We start from the raw sequence: 17,119 nt of genomic DNA, 5'->3' as shown, positions 1-17,119 counted from the left end.
TCAGTAATGAACTGAACCAGCTACGCCCAGCGAAAGAACTCTGGGTGATGACTAAAAACCATTACATTGAATTCCCAATCCCTATATTTATGCCCACCTGCATTTTGGATTTCCTTCACAAGCTAATTGTACAATATTTCAGAGTCTGATTCTTTTTGTACAGCAAAATAACGGTTTGGTCATGTATACTTATTGTGTATCTAATTTATATTTTAATATATTTAACATCTACCGGTCATCCTGCCATCTGGGGGAGAGGGTGGGGGGTAAGAGGTGAAAAATTGGAACAAGAGGTTTGGCAATTGTTAATGCTGTAAAGTTACTCATACATAGAACCTGTAAATAAAAGGCTATTAAATAAAAAAAAAATGTCTGCTCACTTGCTGAACTTTAATAACTATACTTACAAGTTTTTCCCTCGGGCTAATTACATTTATCCACATATGCAACTGTGTGACATACATGGACATATTAGAGGAAAAAACTAGTAGATGTAGAAGGACCCCTGAAACCTCCGGAAAAAATCCTACAAACTCAAATGCAGCAAGGAGTTTAGATATGACAAATCTAACTCATAATCAGCAACCTTCCCTTCAAGATCCACAGGGGATCATGAAGCTTCCACCTATGCCTAGGGACTGAATGGCATCCTAAAGTCAGACTTCAATTAACAATCATACGGGATCAGTCTTGACGCATATCTTCAGCAGTCAGAAGGACAAGTGTCCGAACAAAAATCTATACAATGTTAATGAAATACAGGGTTCTTTGCCCCCAAGGCAGCTATAGGAACATTGACATTTCTTTCCCCCAAAGGAGAAAGAAGATTGTTGGAACTCAGAATATTCAATAAGCAGATTAAGAATTTACAAATTTTTTAAAAGGATCATCTATCATACCCATTCCCTCACTTATCTTCAACCTCTCCCCATCCAGTAGCTGCTTCCCTATTGCCTACCTTTTCACACCCCATCCTCAAAAAATTCTCAGTTGATCCTTCCATCCCCACTATCATCTCATATTCCTCCCAACTCTTCTTGAGGAGAGGCACCTTGAGAAGGTTGCTATCAAAGGGGCCTCCATTTCCTTTTCTCTCATTCTTTTTAAAACTCTATGGTCTGGCTTCCGACCTCAAAATTCAATCAAAATTACTCTCTTCAGTTACTGGTGATCTTTTAATCTCCAAAATGAATGACCTTTTCTCAATCTTCTTTCTTTTTGACCTGTATGCAGCCTTTGATGCTGTTGATCACCATTCTCTTGCTATTTTCTTCTTTTTAGGTTTTCAGGATATAACTCTACTAGTTCTCCTACCTGTCTGACCACTTCTTCCCAATATCCACCAGATCTTCATTCAGGTCACACCCACTAACTGGGTGTCCCACAGGGCCTTTTTCTGGGCCCTCTTCTCTTCTCCTCTATTATTTTTCTTGGTAATCCCATGAGTTCTCATGGATGCAATTCTCTGCTGATGATTCTCAAATCTACTTCCCCAGACCTAACCTCCCTACTGACCTCCAGACTTACAAATCCAATATCATGAACTAGCTGTCCTGAAGACATCTTAAACTGAAGGTGTCCAAAAATTGAACTCATCTCTTTCCCACCAAACCCTAACTTCCCAATGAGTACTGAGGGCATTGCCATCCTCCTAAATGCCCAGGCTCACAAATTAGGTGTTACAGTCTACTTGATGGAAGTTTCTCCTCACTTTAGCTTATTCTCCACTCACCAAGTTCATTTTTCTAAAGTGCAAGTCCAATCATGTCCCCTTCTCCCCCTCCAATGTCATTCCAGTGGCTCCCTGTCTCCTCCAGGAACAAATGGAAAATGAGCCAGCATCCAAAGCTTTTCATAAACTATCTCTTTAGTTTATCTTTCCAGTCTTCTTACACCACCCTCCTGGCCTGTTCCAGTGACACTGGCCTCTTCACGCTTCCTCCCCAAAGACCATGCATCTCCCCAGACCAGGCATCATTACTGGTTGTCCCTTCTGACTAGAACACTCTCCCTTTTCATTTATGCTTCCCGACTTCCCTGGCTTTGTTCAAGTTCCAGCTTAAATCCCACCTTTCACAGGAAACCTTTCCTGATCCCCCCTTCAATTTAGTGCCTTATCGAGTTGATTATTTCCTACTTATTTGGTTTCTAGTTCATTTGTCCACAGCTGTTTACATGTCATTTCCATGCAGAGCCTGACTTTTGTCTTCCTCTGTATTCCCACAGTACCTGATATAGGGAAAGAGTTTCCTAATGGTTATTGACTGACTGATTTGTTGGTTGAACAAGATTTAAATGTGAGAATAAGCAGCGTCAATACACTTAATTAAAATACATTTTTTAAGAAGAAAGAAAAGCAATAGCATTATTTTATAGATAGACATGAAGAAGAAAAATGACCTTTGTCATTTTGTTCCTGTCAGTTGATTATCCATTTAAAATCCTAATAAAACATCTAAATTCCTCACAATTTTACTTGCAAAGATAAGAAGACTTGATGTTGCTAACTGTAATCCACACTGACTCTTCACACTCCCTAACTGGTAGTTTGTATATCGGCCCCTGAGGAGGGAATACCCCCACCCCGTGGCCTCCACCCCATGGCTGGCCAGTGGCAGCCCTGCCAAAGTCTGGATTTGCAAAGCATCTGTTGAAAGTTGATTTCATGGAAAATTACATGTTTTCAGCCAAAGGGAACGTCTGTTTGGGGCTCAGCTGCCTAAGTGTTTCTGCTTCTGATCAGGGCCATTTCTGAACAGTTAATTCCAGGGGACAGAAATTCAACCTTTTTTGAATTAGAACTGGTGAATTAAACTAGCTGGCTTGTTTAGGTCAAGAGGTATGTGGAATATTGAGTTGAGTCAGTTCAGTCTCACAAAATTAGAAATCTCCCCCTTCTTACCTGTCCCCCCATCCTAGCCACCTGTACAAGTCTGTAAAAGAGTAAGTAGCTGCCTCTGTTTTCATTATTGTGACAATACATATGGCCACATTTCCAGAGAAGTAACTAAAGGGTCCTATAAGGGTATGTGGTTAATGCAGTTTTGAGCAAAATTAAAAGAAACTGATCTGGATGGCCTTTTGGAGCACCAACCTCAAGAGTACAGAACATCCCACTTTAAGTGTAAGCTATTGCAAGAGCGGCTTCAGAGACTGCCAATTTCACACAGCTCACAGGGAGCCAATCACATCTGCCTCACCTGGTCTAGCTCCTATGGGGAGCTTCTCAGGGTCATTGTTTGGAAGATTGCAGCAGGAAGGTACAAGAAGAACACACAGCAAGCCCAGTGCCTTTGATAATTACTTGATTCCTCTCCAGAGCCAGGCCATGGGTACACAGACAAAACATCAACCGCATGACGCCAAGCCTCTCTTCCTGGAGCAGACAATGAAACGCCAAGTAGAGGGACAATTTGGGGACAGGTTGTTCTTCACTAGTGAGACACTTTTTCATTTAAAAATAAATATCATTTGAACCCCAGTTTCTAACAATGATAACAAAATGCTTACACTTATATAGTGTTTTAAGGCAAGTTGGAGTCAGTGTGGTTTGGTGGCTAGAAAGCTGGCCTCCAAGCCAGAAAGTACCACTTGTAACACATGATTGGCTCTGTGACTTACCCTCACAGTGCTCTGATCAGAGATGTCAAGGCCAGCAGGCTGTATGCAGACCATCATGCTCCCTAGTGCTGCCTGAACTAGAGGAAAATGTAGTTTCTGTCTGATCTGAAAGTATTGATGTATTATTAGAAAAGAAATATATAAAAGTATGGTTTTCTAAGTCAATATAAGGCCACAGAGATACTTGCATGTAGTATGGTGGACGCCTGGGCTAGACAATGCTCCAAGGCTCCAAGGTGCAGGGAAAGTTCTGACCTATATTAGGAAAGGGAAAATCTTCAGCTGGGACTACCTTAGAGCAATGAGACATAGCTCCAGTTTCTCTCTCTAAGCCTTTTACATATTTGATACTGAGCTCCATGCTCTGCATGCTGAGCTGGAGACTATATTCACTTTTATTCCCCTTAAAGATGAGGAAACTGAGTCTAGATGATTTAAGTGATTTGCCCAAATTTGGCCAGAACCAAAATCTAATCTTCTGACTCTGAGTCCATTCTTTTTCCATGTACCATATGCTGCTATCAGAATTACTTTGTATCTTTCAGTGAAATCACTCACAGAAGGAACAAAATTATATATTTCTAAAAAAATCTACTGATATATATATATGTATATAATCTATATCTGTCTATACATACATATATCTATACATTCATATATCTATATCTATATCAAGAAACACACACCGAGGCAGAGGAAAAGAGAAAGAGAGAAAGAATGAATATGGTCACAAACATTTTAGAGGTACTTTTATGAACTAAAAATAACTAGTTTCCACATAGTATTTCAGTTTTTGTTAAAGTTACAATTCCATTTTAAATTACCTTGCTCTTTAAAATAATTCAATATTCATTTGCTTTGCTTTCAGGTAGAATGCTCCATAAAGTACTATATTGAAATTTTACCGTATTGGAATTTACTGTAAAAATACCATGTAAACTTTTCATGTGCTTCACTGGTTCAACTATGACTGTTTCAATGTAGAAAAAAAGATCAAGACAGCTGTATACTGAAACCCAGTTGGAGTTGGGTCTGCTTAATCCCACCCATTCAGGTGGCAATATCAGGAAATAAAACTTGTAATGCTTGCCAAAACCAAACATAACTTTTATCTGTAATTGCCAAATTATTGTAATATTATATATCATAGCTAACAATAAATGCTTTTATATTACTTGATATTTTGAATCTGAACACAGATAACCAGGAATTGGCCTATAAAAGCATACTCTTTCCCACAGTCTAAATAATTTCACCATTAGCTGCTCTTTTAATGTCACTATCACTTGTATATTCAAACATGTTTTAAAAAGGGCAACCAAGAACAAAGGATTTACTTCTCCAGCAGCTATTTATAGAAGAATTAGCCTGGACAAGGACCTCAGTATTCTAGATATATTTGAGAAACCAAACCATGATCATGGAGACAAAGCCATCTGTTACATGGGAGTTGGTCCTAGAAGCACTGCTCATAGCCAGAAGGTGTTGCCAGTGTACCCAAATATCAGCTGTATCAGCTTGGATATAAGAAAGGGTCTCTGCTGGAAAGTGACTATTATTGTTGTTGGCATATCCCCAAATGGTGTTGGAGGATGTCTTGGGTCACCTGAAGCATTCGGAATAGACTGATGACTGTAATGTGAGCTAAAACCAAAACTCTGGAAGCAGTGTTAAGTACAACGAAGATAAGTAGCTTATTGATGCCATCCCAAATTGGTAATATCCCAGCTTCACAGACTGTGAGAGCTCAAAGAAACACAAACCACTAGACCACTAAGTTTAGACTATTAGTCTAAGCCCATCATTTTCCAGATGGGGAAGTGCAGCAACTTATCTAAAGTCACACACCCAGTATGCAGCAGCACAGAATCCGGAATGAGACACCACACTCAGGTATCTTTCCACTCACTATGCTTTTCCCCTATTACAAAACTAAACACCAGGTCTGTTATTGTTGTCCTTTATTCTTGAAGAGGACCAAAATGGTGTCGTTATGTCAGGGTCACTGCACAGTGTGTCTAACTGTGGCTGATCAGATAAGCTTGGAAGGATCTACCACAGATCAGCTACAAATAGTCCATGTGAACATTTGGAGTGGAGAAGCCTTGAAATCTGTGTATCTTACATTTCTTTTGAGCTAGAGCAATTTTGCTTTGCTCACAGAGCACAGCGCCTTCTTTGGAGAGGGCACATCATGCTGCATGGTCCTGTGCCAGGATCTCCCAAGCCTCACAGTCAATTTCAAAGTTCTTCAAAGAGACCTTGGGAGTGTCCTTGTATTGTTTCTTCTGACCTACGTGAGCATTTGCCTTCTTTGAATTCTCCATAAAATAGTCTTGTAAGCAAGCTTAGATTTGGAATTCAAATAATATGGCTAGCCTAATGGAGTTGTGCTCCCTGCACTACGCTTTGAAAACTTGGTCATTCAGCTCAAGAAGGACCTCGGCGTCTGTTACTTTATCTTACAAGACGATCTTTAGAATCTTCCTAAGACAATTCAAACACAAATGGTTCACAACAATGAGGTCAGCACAAAGATTCTGTAGATGTTCGATTTGATAGTCAGACTAATATATCTTCTCTCCCCCACCTTCCTTTGGAGCTTCCCAAACACTGAGCTAGCTGTGGCAAGCCGTAGCTGTGGCAATGGCTACATCAACCTTATTGTCTATCTATACGTACATCCCTGCAAAGTATACTGCCAATGAAGATGAACTTATCCACAGCATTCAACATTTTCCATTTCCTACAACCAGTAGTTCCACTTATGGATGGTGTGGTTCTTCCTGGTGGAGAACCTTTCTCTTGGTGTTAATTGTCAGGGGAAAATGAGCACAAGCATCAGAGAATCGACCCATATTGTACTGCAGTTTTGCTTCAGAGGCTGCATTGAGTACACAATCATCTGTGAACAAAACGTTATACACTAACTTCTCCTTTTTGTAGGCTTTTTGATTTAAATAATTTGCTCTCAGTGTGGCAACTGACCTTAATGCTGTTTCACTGAAGGTGTCTGACAACACTGCTGAAAACATCATGCTATAAAAGTATGGGAGCAAGCACATTGCCTTGATTTACTCCCTTGGTGACTGGAAAAATCTGAGAGCACCATTCATTATTCGGACTCTGTGTAAGCATGCCATCACAAAATTGGCATACAATAGTGATAAAATTCTCCAAATTTCACCATAATCTTCCATGAGCCCTCCTGACTGACAGTATTAAAGATTTTGATCAGATCAATGAACATTGTAGACAGATCTCTGTTCTGCTCTTGGAATTTCTCCAGGAATTGCTTGGCCACATCTGAAACCAACTGGCTCTTGGTAGATGGTCAGCTTCCAGGTGAGGAGAAGCTGATTAAGCAGGACTCAGATAAGAATCTTGCTGGCAGAGATTAAGATAGAGTTTCCCCCTCCTCACCCTGGTGATTGTCATATGATAGCCTATCACTTTTTTCTTTTAAAGGGATAGACCACAGAAGCATCCTCAGTATCCTAGGGTATAACCTCCTCTTGTCATATAACCCAGAAGAATTCAGTCAGCTTTTATATGAGCTTTTATATGAGGATTCCCTGCCTTGAAGATCTGGAATAGATCTCCTGAAGAGCTGGAATAGAAATCGGCCAGGAGCTTTGCCACATGAAAGGAGCTTAATGGAATTCAAAACCTTTTCTTCAGTTGGAAGTTGAGCTAGAGAGGAAATGACTTCAATCTGAGACATATAGTCAATGACTTCAGGATTGATTGATAAAAATCTGGTGAGAACATGATAGAAGTTTAGCCAATCTCTCCAGGATCATGTGCTTATTACTGATCAGTGGGGTTCCATCAGTGCTGAGAGGCTGAGGTAGATCAAAGATCTTTGGTCCATAAATAACTTTCAGGGCATCACAGAAATGCTTTGGATTGTTACTATCAGCATAAAACTGAATCTTATCTGTTTTTTTGCTGAGCCAAGAATCCCGCATCTTTCTAAATTTTGCTTATGCTTTACTTTTGATGGAGTGAAATGCTGCCTTCTTAGAGATGTTCTGCTGGTAAACATTATGGAGTCCTCATTTTTTTAGTTTTTTAAATTTCCCCATCATTTTTATCAAAGCAATCCTGATGTTTTTGAATGTTTTGGACCAGAGGAGCAAATGTGGTGCTGTATACCAAATCTCTGAAAGTTGCCCACTCCTTTTCTGTTCCACTGTTGTCAACTATATCTTGGCTCAGGTTTCCTTCTAAGTCAGCAACAGTTTATGCATCAGGAAGTTTTTCTTCCTATTTTTTCTTATCTATTGAACTTGAATCTTTTGAGAGTCATCTGGTTCGGGAGCTGTTACTTTTGTTGAAGGTGAATGTTTAGCTTGGAAAGGAGAAGTCTATGATCATTCCAGCACTCTCCACCACATATCACCTTTGTCACTCTCACACCCTGTCTTTCTCCTTCCAATAACATAGTCTACTGCTTGCTGTGAGGGTGCGTCTGAGAAGTTTGCATTTAGATGAATGGAAGACAATATTGGTGATGAGAAGGTCATGAAACACAGTGTCTGACTCCATTCCTCCCAAGGACTCCTGCCATACATGACAGTTTGTGCCTACTCTGGCATTAAAGTCACCCAGAATTACAAGCTTGTCCTCTTTTGACACATTGATGATAAGGGTTTTAAAATCTTCATAAAATTTTTCCTTGACATCATCAAGATGAATTCTCTCCAACAAGAGTTGTTCATCTTTCAGGTCTATGGATTTCATATTGTCCATGAGTTTGTGTAAATAAATATGTATGCATATGTTGGATTTAACATATATTTTTACCATGTTTAACATATATTAGATTACTTGCCATCTAGGGGGAGGGGATGGAAGGAAAGGGAAAATTGGAACACAAGGTTTTATAAGGGTCAATATGGAAAAATTAACCATGCATATGTTTGAAAACAAAAAGCTTTAATAAAAAATCTTTCAATTTCAAAACATAAGCATAGTTTTAAATACTGACCCTTGCAAAACCTTGTATTCCAATTTTTCTCCCTTCATTCCCCTAGATGGCAAATAATCTAATATATGTTAAACGTTTGCAATTCTTCTATACATATTTCCAAAATTATCATGCTGCATAGGAAAAATCAGATCAAAAAGGAAAAAAAAAACAAAATGCAAGCAAACAACAACAAAGAGAGTGAAAATGCTATGTTGTGATCCACAACTCAGTCCCTACAGCCCTCTCTCTGGGTGTAGATGACACTCTTCATCACAAATCTATTAGAAGTGGCCTGAATCACCTCATTGTTGAAAAGAGCCATTTCCATCAGAATTGATCATCATATAGTCTTGGTGTTGCTGTGTATACTTGTTTAACTACAAGGTGAGATTCCTACATGCTGCAACAAGTAGGCCATGGTTAAGTGAAACAGACAATTTTTAGGACATCTTTTCCAGTCTGTTCCTTGTGCCAGGAGATTAGCAGTGTGGTCCTTAAAAAGGTTACTCAGACATACAAGGGGATGATGAATCCCACTTTTGCGGTAGGTCCAATAAGAAGACAACCTTTTGGCCGGGGCTACCTATGTGCAAGGTTGTTATTATAGCACCCAGTGTATCTACACCTGTTTTGTCACTAGCCCATTGCTAGAGGACTTCAAGGTAGATAAAATTGTAACATAATAAGATGATGAAATAGTAAAATAGTTGACTAGTAAAATGGTTGAGTTGATGTATTTTGACTCGTATATAAATTGGACATAAGTGAGATGGAGTTGAGTAAAATTGTCAGCCTTACTCCCTCTTCTAGGGTCATCAGAGTCCAGTGGCAAGACAAAAGTCAAGATGCCTACTGATGGCTCAGGATATAGCAGATAACCCTGGCATCTTCATCGTTTGACCAAGTTCCAAGTGCTCCACAGCGCCTGTTTCTGCTTCCTTCATGGCCATTGGAACAAATTATTCACCTTTGCCCATTCTCCCAGGGAAGTGCACATGCACACCCCCCTAACTCAACAACAAGTCTGAAGCCCATCAGTCACCCTCAGTTGGTTACTGTAGGAAGTGGCTAATGCTTTCTGCAACATGGCTCTCCTCTAGAGCACTTATCTTTCTATTCTTATATGCAACCGGTTATGTTGAAGACTATACTCTTGGTGTTCTTTCTCTAAACATTATAGGGAAACTATGTTGTCCTCAAAGTTTTACAAAGCACTTTGCTCACAGTAACCCTGAAAGGTAGATAATCTATTATTATCTCCTTGTAACAGATGAGGAAACTGAGGCACAGATTGCAGGATCACTCAGTTGATAAATGTAATGGAATCCAAGTCTCCTCCAATTATATACACAATCTCATTATTGCACCATGTTGCATCTCTCAAACCAAAAATGCAAAATGACTTTGGAATGGACACAAGTCTCAGTTATTGTTTCTTTTCCATCCTGTGTTGGCTTTGTATATCTGATTTCCTACTGGTAGTAATTTTGCCCAGATCTCTCAAACTCAGATCATCTTGGGACCCTTATTATATATTGTCTTTAAAAGATACTTTAACCACAGTATATATTATAATATCATTTTGACATGTAATTTAGAGGTAATGATACCATCCACACAAATCTCCATAGAAATCAGCCATAAATTGACAAGTCTTTCAAAGGGTTATCCATTTCTGCACATCATTAAAAGTATCTAAGCCCAAACAAATTACTATGAAAGTTCTAACCTCTGCAACTCATTAAACTGTTACTGTACAATTAAACATTCCATACTGACATTATTATTTTCATTATATGTACATATGACAATAGGAGAAAATTATAGAAGTATAAGAAATAATTATAAGAAAAAATTATAAAAAACAATAAGTTATATACTTTTCTGTTGTTTTTAGAAAGAGCTACTTGAAAAAAATCACCTAAAGTTCACAGAAATGCAAATATAATTAGAAAATCGTGGAACTATTGGGCAGGAAGAGACACTGCAGATCATCTATGGCCATTAATCATTTATTTTTACCTCACAGTCATTTCAGGATACATTAGCACCTACTCCAAACCAAGTCACACCATAATTAGAACCTGTCTTGCACTGAAGAAAAATAGCTAAGCAAAAACAACTGATACAGTGCCCATATCTAATAACATATAAAATCATTAAGCCCCCGCAGTCTCCTGCTACTCTGGTAAGAAAGAAAGGGAATGTTTTGTTAGCTATTCTCTAGAGCCAAAATTGGCTATTATAATTATTTTTAAGAATTCATTTTTGTTTCATTTTCATGTCTCAATTCTCTCCTTCCCATATCCATTGAGAAAGTAAGAAAAACAAAACCCATTGCAATCACGTATAGTCAAGAAAGATACATTTATATATTGGCCATGTCCAAAAAGAGCCTCAATCTGCACTCTGGGTTAGGGTTATCTAACTCTAACTCTATGTAGAAATTAATACCACATTTTATCATAAATCTTTTAGAATTATGACTGGTCACTGCATAGTTTAGAATTCCCCAATTTTTTGAAGTTGTTTGTTTTTACAATATTATTGTCACTGTGTAAATTGTTGTCTTATTTCTATATGCTTCACTCTGCATCGGTTTACAAAAGTCTTCCCAAGGTTCTCTGAAACCATCTCTTTTACCATTTCTTATAGCACAACAATAGTCTGTGACATTCATATACCATAATTTGTTTAGCCATTACCCAATTGATGGGTATCCCTGTTTCCATCTTTACCATCACAAAAAGAATTGCTCTAATATTTTTGTACATATGGATCAATTTTTTTCTTTTTCTTTGATCTCTTTGGAACACAGAGTAGTAGCAATATCACTGGGTGAAATGGTATGCAGAGTTTAATAATTTTGACAGCATAATTCCAAATTGCTTTCCAGAATGGTTGGATCTGTTCACAGCTTATTATTATCATCACTGTTATCATCATCATCATCATCATCATCATCATCATCATTCAGAGTTCACTTTCCTTTTTGTGTTTACTTACCATTATGCTATTATACCTTAAAAGAAAAAGAGCCCACTTTCATGTCTGCTCCAAAGCTTGTCTAGTTCCATACTTTGTACATTGACTTACCAGTTCTTCACTGGTTGTTGTATTGATGTAGACAACTTCTAAGTGTCCAGAGTGAGATGACAAAGTGTCAGAAGACAGAGAAATTATAGCCTCACAGATTCCAGTCAAACTTTTGCACTAAGAAAAAGAAAAAAATACCAGAAAGATGAGTGAGTAATTACATTAAAGTCATAAATGCAACATGATTAAAGGTCTAACTTATGATCTCCAGGTGAATTGTCCCTGTACAGTGGTGGATTAACTAGCGACTGAAGTTTCTTCATTCATTTAATTCTGCATTCTTTTTCTCCCCCAAACAAACCTGCCTGTTATACTTAATTTCACTAGCTATCCTACAGCATGGGATACAATCCAATAAAGATCAGGGAGAGAGACTATTTTATTTGTTTGTTAAATGCCAGATGTATTCTTTCAGACAACGAGGCGCAAAAATGGCAGGCTGAATTATGTGTATAAGGCACAAAAATTATATTTGTAAATGTAAAGACTTAACTAAATTCAATTTTGTAGACCCCTCTGTCCTGTGGTGGGCAGGTACAGTTGGATGGGCAGAGGGTTAAGCTTAACTAGCTCTAACAATATACATTGCTCTGCTTATACATTTTCTCCTAGCTGCAGACATCTATGATGGCTTCATTTCCAAAACACTTCAGGTGAAGATTTGCCATTACTCCTTCCTTTTTTGCCTTCCCCTTCAGGGGAAAAGATGTCATTTCTTTAAATTATGTTGAATTATGGTAAAGTACCTAAGGGAAATTCCTACAGCATGGATTTTTAAAAGCACAATTAATTCTAATATCCTATTTGAAACAATATGTAAAAGTTGATTTGGAAAAATTCGGTATGTGAAGTTTATTAGAGCAAAGGGAAAAAAGAAAATAGTTCTAAGATGCTCCACTGAACTAGCTTATACCTATTTAGACCTTTGGAGAACAGGGGCCATGTCTCATATCTCTTTAGATAGCTAGCATATTTTAAAGAGCTTTGCGCAGAGCAGGAGCTCACTTAATATTTGTTGTTGATGATCACACAAAACTAATTATTGGACGTTTTCACAACATAGGCAAGATTCAATCTCATGCTGGCTTTAGGCAAAAATATAGATGGAAAATAATCAGGGCTTTCAATTATTTAAGGACAGCAGAGTTGATGTCATTTGCGACTTGCTTCCATATTCATATTAGTATCAAATATCATTGCTGTTTTACCACTTAGACAAGTTTCAGTTAAAAAGGAACACTTGCTATGGAAAATTATACATATATGCATAAGTTGATTGTTTTCTTTAGGTAGATTCATAGAATTTTTGAGCCAGAAGGCACTCTAGAGATCATCTATCCCAATTTCTTCATTTTCTTTTCAAAATTTTCTCTTTTTTATGAAAATAAGCATTAATAAATACAAAATTGCAACAGACAACAATAAACAAAAAGAGGATTGTATCTGAGATTGTGAAACTTTGGTTGATTAAGTGTTTTATCAAAGCTTATATTAAATTTAATATACTAGAAGCAAAATTACGTTGTGATCCCTTCTGAACGTTTTGCTTTTCTTTTTGGCTTTATCAATGCTATTTTTCCTTTCTTCCTTTCTTGTTTTCTTTTTTGTATCTCTATTGCTCCTATTAAATCATTTCCCCCTTCTGACAAATACATATAGTCAAAAGCAACAAATCGGCACACTGGCTGTATCTGAAAATATATGTCTCATTCTGTACCTCTAGTCCATCATTTCTCTGCCAAGAGGCAAGAGGCAGGCTTTAACATCAGTCTTCTGATAGCTCTCTAATTGTACAGAGGAGGAAAGAGATATTTAAGGGGTAGAAGTAGCTGGTGCAAGGACATGTTGGTCATTAATGGTATATAACCCAAGCTAGAATACTCCTTGGTTCTTAGCTCAATGTGTTTTCTATGACACCATCAAGATCAGCATTCACATGTATAAAATGTGGGGCTGGGACTAAGCAGCTTTAAAGTCCCTTCCAGTGTCATAATTTTTGATTCTACATTATAAATACTGATAAAACTGAACAGTTTACCTCCTTCAAGAGAAAACTGGTCTTAGCGGCAACACTTTAGTTTATCTTACCAGATGGTCACAGAAAAGATCTCTTTTGAAGTATTGCTTAGTAAAAATGGCCCAGGGATGGCTTTGTTTGGGAAATGAAGTATTTGAACCTTCCAAATTCTAGGTAGTTTTTAGGGATTAACTCATGCAATAAAAGATATTGGTTTTCTCTCCCATGTGCTCCTTCAGCCCTGATCTCCCTCCTTGTGTTGAAAGGATATAAGATGACATATCCAAGCATGGTCAAGTATACTATCCCAGAAATAAATGAAAATGTCTAAAGCTAGAGTCAGCCTACCCTTCCCCTTCCCTCCTCACTATTATCCCCTATGCTGATAGTGACCTATTTTTGACAGGCCCATTAAGGCAGAGTTTTCTGTTGAGAAAATGGAGGAAGTTACCACAAGATAAAGTATTACATTACTACCTCTTCAGATAAATACAATCACTTGTCAGATTTTTTTCTTGATCCTGAGTTTAAATTGATTGGGATTTTTATCAGATCATTTTATCTAGTCCCATATTCTTTGAAATTATTTTCAGATGTTTCTGTTTCTTCCTTGTTGACATCTTCTCTCCAATAACCCAAGTAGAAGTACCAAAAGGAAAGAATTCTCTATTGCTTTCAAAAATAAATGTTCATCAGTTTTATTCTCCTCTTGCTTAGACGTTTTCAGTCATGCCCGACTCTTCATGACCCCAGTTGGAGTTTTCTTGGCAAAGACGCTGGAATGGTTTTCCATTTCCTGCTCCAGTTCATTTTATAGATGAGGAAACTGAGGCAAATAGGGTGAAGTGACTTGCTCAGGGTCACATAATTAGTAAGCATCTGAGACCAGATTGGAATCAGGAAGGTGAGTCTTCCTGACTCCAGACATGGCACTCTATATGTTGTGCCAACTAGCTGTCCCTTTGTGCCCCTAATTAGAACCAATTAGGAATTGTAATAGTCAAATAATATGATAAGGTAATGGACATAAGAAGTATCATTCCTTACGGATTGTAAAGAGGATATTGTCAAAAATGGAATCTGTCACATTGGAACTCCAAAGGAACAACCAAGTGGGAGAAAGCAAAGAGCTATCATGCTTCATGCTATCCTTAGCAGAACTCTTGCAGCATCTGTTTCAGCAGTGATGGCATCTTTTGGATAACAATAGGGGAAAAAAGAAAAAAAACAAAAAGGAAAGAAAAAGCTTTTATCATTTTTCTGGCAGTTCTGTCATCTCCAAATGGCTCAGTCTTTCTCCGGAACCACTGTAAGCCAAACAATTTGAGACATTCTCCAGATGGATCAACTATAATGACAAAAGTGCTACTCTGAATGTGTCCTGTATTTCTCTTTAGGCTTATTCTTCAACAAGCCATAATTCATGCCATTAGCTAAGCTAAGTAGTCACTAGCATTGATTTTACAGCATGACCCATGTTGTACTGGTGTGAGTGATTTCAGTAATGAAATAAAAAGGCATCAAAATGGCTGGCATTTAACACTGATGTGCCAGCTTCATCTTCTTTTCATTTGGAGGATAAGTTAACTTCATATTCATGCTCCTTCCTACACCCATCTCACAGTAGTGAAGCTAGAGAATTAGTGAGAGTGAGAGGAGGAAGCAACATAGAAATTAAACAAGTGGCCAGCAAGAAACCTTGATTTAATTGTCCTTGAAGCCTCTTCATCTTATATCGTTTGTACTTGTGAAGTGGACAGGTAGGAACATGAGAATAATCCTATAAACAGAATTCTCTGCAGACCATGATTTTGCTATATAAACCATCATGTTGCTGTCACTTAGAAATGTCCTGCGTTAAAGAAAGAGCCAAGGGTGTGGGTCTCAATTTCCCTAGACAGGACTCTAACATTTCTTGTCTGGGGATCTCTGATTTCCCATTCATCTATACTCATTCATCTAGCCACTTAAGAACTTGCTCTTCCATTATTAGTAAAATAAACCATTTCATTAAGACTAGCCACTCACCTAATAAGTTTCCAAAATTAAGAGTAAATGTAAAATTTAAGCACTATGGTGTTATGAATTGGCAAATTGGCCATCAGGCTGGTCCTCATGCTATCCATGTTCTACCAGAGCTACAGTGAATGACTCTGAATTATTCACTCTGTAAAAAAATCAAAATTATTCCCTTTGTAAAACTACTAGGCAAACTAGTCTTGAAAATGAATTTCTCTTTTCCCTATTGCATTGCTAATCATTTTTCTTCTTCATTATTTCATATGTGATAAAGCCCTATGAGAACCAATCGCCATATTTTTCATTAAAAACATAAAAACCATACAGCATACATAGGTATAGAAAGGTTGTAGAGAATAGAATGGATAACCCTACTGCTGTGAGACCAACCAAAAGCAGGGAATTTAACAGCTGCCTTAAAATACCTTTAAATTTTGTAGATGCCTTAGTGAGACTCCATTTTCAGCATTTTATTCGTGGAAGAAAGGTCTAAGATAATTCAGCTAAAAAACTCAGCCATTTTTGCTGTCTATTGCCCTAGCTGTTTTTATTCATTAGGAAAAAGGCATAATCTGTCTAAGGGAACAGGAACTACCAACAAAGACAACAGGAACAGTTTACTTTTAATTCCTGGATTCTAGTTCTCTTATTTTGTTTAGGCAGCATTTGGTCTTTGATAAGAAAATAATGGAATGCCACTGTTTTAAACATCAACTATAATAAGGAAGGAGAGTCTTGATGTGGCAAGACCCCTGAATTGATTCATCTCATTCAACCATTTGCAGAATTACAATCAAAAGCAAAAGGTAATCCATGTAGATTTTTGGAATGTGGTCGGAAAATGACAAACGGATATTGTGGGCAATCCCTCGTTTTTTACCTAGGGAAGTCTCATCACCTCTTTTTATGATGAAGTTCTTCTGAAAGTCACCACAAATAAGTGCTTATCTTAATTAACATTATAACTATCTATATAGCTATTGTATTTCCTACTAGATCATGAACACCCTGAGGACAGGAGTCATAATGTATGGATCTTAGTATCTCCTTAATCATGTAATATCATGAGCTCTTAATAAAATAATGATTTATTTTCAATACAGTATTTCCTTCACCAGGAAAGGGCAATACTCTCTTTGGGATAATTTAAAAACTTATAGCCTAACAGGAACAGCTAGGTAGTATAGTGGATACAATGCTGGGCCTGGAGTGAGGAAGATCTGAGTTCAAATTTGATCACAGACTTACTAGCTGTGTGACCCTCGGCAAATCACTTCCCCGTTTGCCTCAGTTTCCTCATCTGTAAGATGAGCTGAAAAAAGGAAATGGCAAAACAATGCAGTATCTTTTCCATGAAAATCCCAAATGGGCTCCCAGAGTCGGCTATAAAA

General features: G+C 37.7%; 1 protein-coding gene across 1 annotated transcript in view; it reads right to left on the bottom strand.

Moving 5' to 3' along the window:
* Nucleotides 1–11,804, bottom strand: part of LOC100929018 (connector enhancer of kinase suppressor of ras 2) — a 274,574-nt gene extending 262,770 nt beyond the window's left edge. The window contains exon 1 of the mRNA XM_031944609.1: nucleotides 11,693–11,804. The gene's annotated coding sequence lies outside the window, so the exon portion shown is untranslated. The remainder of the gene's footprint in view (nucleotides 1–11,692) is intronic.
* Between the last annotated feature and the right edge of the window lie 5,315 nt (nucleotides 11,805–17,119).

This window comes from Sarcophilus harrisii, chromosome X, assembly GCF_902635505.1.
Source record: "Sarcophilus harrisii chromosome X, mSarHar1.11, whole genome shotgun sequence".
In the NCBI taxonomy this organism is placed as follows: domain Eukaryota; kingdom Metazoa; phylum Chordata; class Mammalia; order Dasyuromorphia; family Dasyuridae; genus Sarcophilus; species Sarcophilus harrisii.
This window is presented reverse-complemented; position numbering and strand designations above follow the sequence as displayed.